A 6,554-nucleotide genomic window follows, 5' to 3' on the forward strand; every position below is an offset into this window, starting at 1 on the left:
ACACTATTACACACATGTACACACAGGTACAGAGAGTGAGGGACACACTATTACACACATGTACACACACGCACAGAGGAGCATAGGTACAGAGAGTGAGGGACACACTATTACACACATGTACAAAAATGCACAGAGGAGCACAGGTACAGACAACGAGGGAAATGCTATTACACACATGTAAACACAGGTACAGACAGTGAGGGACACGCTATTACACACACACACATACAGAGGGGCACAGGTACAGAGAGTGGGCGACACGCTATTACACATGCATACACACATGTACAGAAAGGTACACAGGTACAGACAGCGAGGGACATGCTATTTCACGCATGTGCACACACAGAGAGTACACAGGTACAATGAAGGAAAAGCTGTCACACACATAAATACACACATACACGCGCAGATGTGCTCAGAGATGTGTCAGCTAGGAAGCTGGCCTGAGTGTGGTTTATAGGAGCGAGGAATGGAAAAGAAAACTATGCTGAGAGCCAGTCATTGAAGATGAGTTAAGAAATGATGGAGCTTCCAGCGGACCCTAAACGGTGGTGAGACGTGTAGTAAGAGGACAGTTCGTCATCTAGAAGATGCTTGAGACCAAGTTTATATCTCTTCAAGGTGGCGGAGCAGACTGGGCAGCTGTTGTTGCTGTCAGGTGGGTTCGGAAGTGTATCAGCCCTGGAGAGACCTGACCAGACCCAGTAAAAGCGCCCTGTTGGGTTTCGTGGGCTGAAATCTCTGATGAAGCTGAACGCCAGGCTTTTCTTCAGCCGAGCGGCTCGTGAGTTCCAGTTGTCATCTGTTGATTAGCAGCTACCAGGACTCCTTGACTGGGCGGGAGAGCTTGTTTCAAAATGAGGGGTGTGTGACTGTACTCTTACGGATGTGCACACACACAGGTGTTGGGGTGTGTACGTACACAAGGGTAAGGGTCTGTGTGTATCTGTATGTGTGTGTGTGAAGTGTTAGGGAGGGTGTGCAGGGTTAGGTGTGCGGAGATGTGGATGAGTATGTCTGCTGGTGTAGGGATGTATGTGTGTGTGTGTGTGTACAGTGTGTGTGCAGGTGTAATTGTGTGTAAGTATAGGGTGTGTGTCGTTTTAGGAGGTGTGTACAGATGTGTGTGTAGATACAGGTGTGTATGTATAGATGCAGAATGTGTATGTGTGTGCTTGTGATTGCATATGTAGGTATAGTGAGGTATATAGTAGGTTTATGAATGTGTATATGTTTAATTGTGTATGTGTTGGGTGTGTGTGACTAGGGTGTGTGTGTGTGTGTGTGTGTGTGTGTGTGTGTGTGCAAACCGAGGCAGCAGGGTAGGGTGAGATGGGAAGCGGCTCCATTCCCATCTCTTGGTTGTCATGGCAACCTCCACAGCCCAGATCCTCCCCAACTCTCCCCTACCCCTTTGGGATGTCCTCCTCGCCTCCAGGCTGCTCCATTCTGAACTCAGTGCCCACTCTGCAGCTGGAAAGCACCAACGAGAAAGCCTTCACCCTGCCTCTCTCCTCTGAGTATTTCTCTGGCTCCCAACTGCCTGGAAGGTGGCGGGATGCCGTTCATCTGTCTCTAAATGTGCGTGAGTGGTTCAGCCTCAACTGACTGCTCACCGGTTACCCCTTAGTCACCCTGGGCTCACGCCACCCCCAATTCCCTGCAGCTCCCACACACTCTTACATGGCGCTAGGCTTTCTTATGCGCCGTGTCCTCTTCCTGAAGCTCTTTCTCCACTTCTCACTTGGAACACCAGGAGTTCTGTTGACGTGGTTCACGGGGAATCTCACCGCTAGTCCGCAGGCTGCCAGTCTCCACAGCTCAAGCCCGCCAGCACCTCTGCAGGAGAAAGATGGGCAGTCTCTTCCTGTTGTGACTTCCAGCCTCAGAAGCCAGATGGAGGGTCAGCTAGGAGTCAGAACTGCATCGACAGCAATGACTTTGACGGTTTTAAGGCTCAAGTTGAAAAAAGTTCCCTGACCTTCCTGGGGCAGAAGGTCCTGCTCCCATCCTTATGGGAGCCCCTCTCAGACAGGTTCCTCATGGCTTGCTTTCCTGGGGTGGAGGGATGCTGTCTCTGCCTTTTGGAAAGGGCACAAAATAAAATGAACAAGTCCATAGTGAAATAATGAGGACAACAGTGGTTGGGCCAGCATTCAGATCTGTTGGTCATAGGGTCGCTGTGTATTGCTGGAGAACTAGGTGGCAGACCACAATGTAGACTAAGGCAAAATGCTTTAGTGAGAGGGGGACATAGAGGTCCTAGTGTGAAGCCCCTCTCATGCCCTGAAGCCGCCAGGCTGGTGTGTGTGATATACCTTATAGAATCAGGTAGTGGGCAGCTGTCCCCTGACCTCAAGCTAGCTGCAGAGGCTAGGCCTCTTGGAACAGCCTTGAATCCTGGCTCCAAGATGCCAGGGTGGGGGCCTTACAGCCCAACATTCCTCTTGTATTAGGGGCGGTAGAGGCAGGGTCACCTGGTACCCATAATGAGGGTCGGGCCCACTTATAGCTCGCTGTCATTGTAGTGGTGACAATCGGAAACCGGCAGTCAAAGGGCTGCCAACAGCAAGGATGTGAGAGATACATGTTGGGTGAATTCGTTTGCATATATCACGGCTGTAATTGCCCCTGGGAGAGCGGGTATCAGGAGCCTGACAGGCGCACAGTGGCTGGGGAGCAAGGGAAAGGCCAGGGCAAGCTGCAGGCTTCAAAAGCAACACTTGCTCGGCAGTGAGGATGTGAGAACTACTTGACAAGACAGAGATATGGGCGGAGGTGAAGATGCTAAGGATGTCCCCACCCCAGGAAGTCTGGACGAGCCTGGACAGCACCTCTGAAAAGAGGGAGAGCCATGGGAGGGGGTGTCCTCTCAGCCCTGGACAATGTTCTTCTGTGCTCAGTGCACAGGGGTGTGTGCACACGTGTGTGTGAGCATGGGGTGAGGGAGGACAATGGCAGGTGGGGTGGGGGTCATTTTGGACCTGGACAATGTCCTTCTGTGCTCTCTGCACAGGGTGTGTGTGCACACGTGCGTGTGTGCATGTGGTGTATAGCAGTCCATGCCAGATTGTGTCTGAGGGTGTGCCCCTCTGAGGACCCCACGTGAGCACCCCGTATGTGGGCTTGGATACAGTACTGGTCAGCCGCATCACAGCAGTGGTACATAACAACTCCAAAGCTCAGTACCTTAAACAGTCTTTTTATTGCTGATTCACAGCTGACCGTCCAGCACTTTCTGGGGGCCATTGATGGGAAGAGATCGCCCATCTTTCTTATTAGGAGCTGATGGTGGGTTTGAACCACCGTGAGACACTGCCTTCGGGTTAGCATTGCAGCTCTCTGTGGCCTAGGCTAACACAACTAGTCATTGAGGAAATGTAATAAAAATAATGATGAAACACCACTGGACACCTCCTAGGACAGAATGAGAAAAAGTGGAGATGGGGAGCCATTGTTGGCCGGGTGTGGAAAAAGAGCAACTCTTGCTGAACATACTAAACAATGTTGTCAGACTTAAAACAGTCTGGCAGTTCTTCAAAACCTTAAAAACATTTATCATAAGCTTCAGCAATTCCACTCCTCCATATGTAACCTAAGTAAATAAAAACCTTATTTCCACCTGCACTGTAAGTCAGCACTTACCTGCCTCCCTCTCACTGCTCTTGAAGGGGACCTGATTCTTAGCAGCACAACTCGCTATGGACTAGGCCACCAGAGCAGCTCTCTCAGCAGATGGCAGAATCCTAGACATTGTTCATGAGCGTTTATTAAAGCATTACGCAGAACAACCCAGGGATGGAAGCACCTCAGATTCCTGTCAGTAGATGAATGTGTAAACAAATGTTGTATATATGTATAACGGAATGTTAGGCAGCCTTAAAAGGAGGGGGTGGGGAATAGAGCGCAGTTAGTTGAAATAGTGGCTTCCCATTGCTCTCATTGGGCATTAGGGCATTATGAACTGGGTGTAATTCACCAGGGGCAGCCTGCACTTTATGCTCTGGGTTCTGGGCTCCAGGATTCAGGCTCTTGGAAGGACTAGGGGTGGCCACGTCACACAACCTTCTTGGGAAGCGGCAAGTGGTCAGTTCTGTGTGTCTCATTCTTGGGCTGGGACTGAAGAGGCAGCTGGTGCCTGGAACACATTCTTCTCATGGACTGCCAGAGAGAGCCACTTACTGCCCCGGCATGTTTCAGGCTCTGCAGACGTCACACAGCTAAGTCCAAGTCAAGGCTCTGAAACTGGAACCTGCTCGATATGATGCCATTACCACAGGGTGGACCTGGGATCAATCATTCAGTCCCCTGCAGACCTCATATTGATGTGGGTTTTGTGTGCATGTGGGGCTCTGTGTGTGTGTGTGTGTGTGTGTGTGTGTGTGATTCATTCTGTGATCAGTACACTCTGGAGAAGGAGTCACAGAACTATTTTAGTGCAATGGCTGGTGGGAATTAAAGTTGAGAATGTGCCCAGACCTGCTCAGATGTCACCCAGCGTCATAAAGCCTGCCCTCGTTCAGATGTCACACACTACAGGAAGCAGCTCTGTGTGTCTGTCGCACTTAAGGGATGGAGAGGGCCAGACGAGCAGAGCCCACCATCAGCATGAAGCGATGCTCAGTGCTGTCAGTCAGCAGACCCGCGGCCTCTATCGGTTCTGCTCCACACAGACCTCACGTGTGTCAGGGCAGAGGTGTGCCCCATGGGTTTGAATAGCTAATTTTGGGACATAGATCAGACCTTTTCTCTGAGGCAACTCTGGGTCTGAGCCTCAGGAGCAATTGCTTTCACCACTGTACCACCAGGCCTCCTTTTACCGCAATAACCTCAGGGTCAGAGAAGTCAGCTAGTGTGTCCCCAGGAGCAGCCACCTTTCTTCCTAAGCCCGTCTCCTTCTACTGATACCCTTTCTCTGTCTTCAGACATGGCTGTCGGAGGGAGAGTCTGCTGTTAGGCCTCTGTTTAGGGTTCGCTATCAAGAACTTGAATCTCGAAGGCCTGTTAACACCAGGCGGCTGCTGTTAGGTGCCAGCGAGTCAGCTACGACTCCTAGCGACCCTATGAATAACACACGGAACCTTGAACCACCCTCTCCACCTCTGTCACGCTCAAGTCCATTGTTACAGTCACTGTGTCATTTCATCTCCTTGAGGGTCTTCCTCTCTTTCTGACCCTAACCCTTTCCCAGTATGGTGATGTCTTTTCTGAGAACTGGCCCCCCTGACAACATGCTCAAAGGAGCCCAGTTTGTCTTGGACAAAGTGCAGCAGGCTTAACACCACAGGTGCATCTAATGTTTGCATGAAGGCACTTTCTCACTCATGCACTCATCCAGGACTCACCCGTGTACCTCGTGCCACTTCCGGGCCAGCCAGAGGTGTCCCGCCTGCAGGAAACTTGTGGCTTGAGGATGTGGTGTTGACCAGCGAGGTCTGTGCTGCAGGGGAACGAGATGGGCGTTTGGAGACAGTGTGACGTTCCGTGTTCTGATGTAGCTCAGGAGGACCTTTCCTGAGGTAGCAGGAGTTAACTCGGTGTGGCAGAATGATGTTCTCAAGTACCCCTTAACCCCTCTGCCCCTCCTGTTTAAACGGGCCCTGGGGTCTGCTGGCAGCCTCATCAGGAGGGGAAGGAGCTAGCTGTGGGTTTTCAGAAGCCAAGGTCATGGCCTTGATAGATCTGATGAAGACTTGCTGAGCTGGTGTTTGCACTACCGGGGGGAGGAGGGCGGGGGGGAAGGTTTCTGGTGGGCTCTGCATTTATCAGTGAGAGCTTCCCTTGACCCCGTGTCAGTGACAGAAGCTGATGACCCAGAGATCCCAGAACAAGGGACCCACCCCTCCCCACAGCCATCTGTCTTCTACAAACCTCAGAAGTCACAATCCCTCATCTGCAGTTTCTAGCTTCACTTTAAAGTCGGAAGAACGTAAGTGCTTATAAAGTCATGTGGTGCAGACTCCTGCCAGGGTTCCCCATTTTCTCCGATCTTTTGCAGATGGTAACCCACATCCAATTTGATGGATGGCATTTCCCGCAACCTGTTTGAAACTGCTCCATGGAATACTGACTTTCCACTCAGTTTTCGAAGAAATAGTTTCCTTTGGTTTCACATTTATATGTCTTTGTTTAAATTTCATGAAATGACAGAAATACAATAACAGCTAGAACTGACATAAACAGGTTTGGAACCATGGTGCTGTTTACCAAGCCCACAGATGGGAACGGAAGTGGGCAGGTGACCAGGAAGGAGGTCCCTGGGGACAGAGTCCTGACTGACAGCTGAGCTCAGAGGCAAAGAGGGGAGTCAGTTGAGGGAGCTTCCACTCTGCTTTCCAAGAAGTGATTGTATCCCAGGCTGGGTCCCCCCAGAGTGGAGCCCAAGTCACAGGTCTAATTTATTTGGGGGAGTGAAACCAAGCACTTCCAGTGGGCCCTGGTGGTGCAAAAGTTTAAGCGATTGGTAGTTAACTGGAAGGTTTGTGGTTCGAACTCACCAGTTGCTTCAGTAGAGAAGGACCTGGTGAACGCCTGTGGGGAGGGTACCA

Source organism: Elephantulus edwardii, unplaced genomic scaffold (assembly GCF_000299155.1).
Source record: "Elephantulus edwardii isolate Elephantulus edwardi_28Jun2011 unplaced genomic scaffold, EleEdw1.0 scaffold00006, whole genome shotgun sequence".
Classification (NCBI taxonomy): Eukaryota; Metazoa; Chordata; class Mammalia; order Macroscelidea; family Macroscelididae; genus Elephantulus; species Elephantulus edwardii.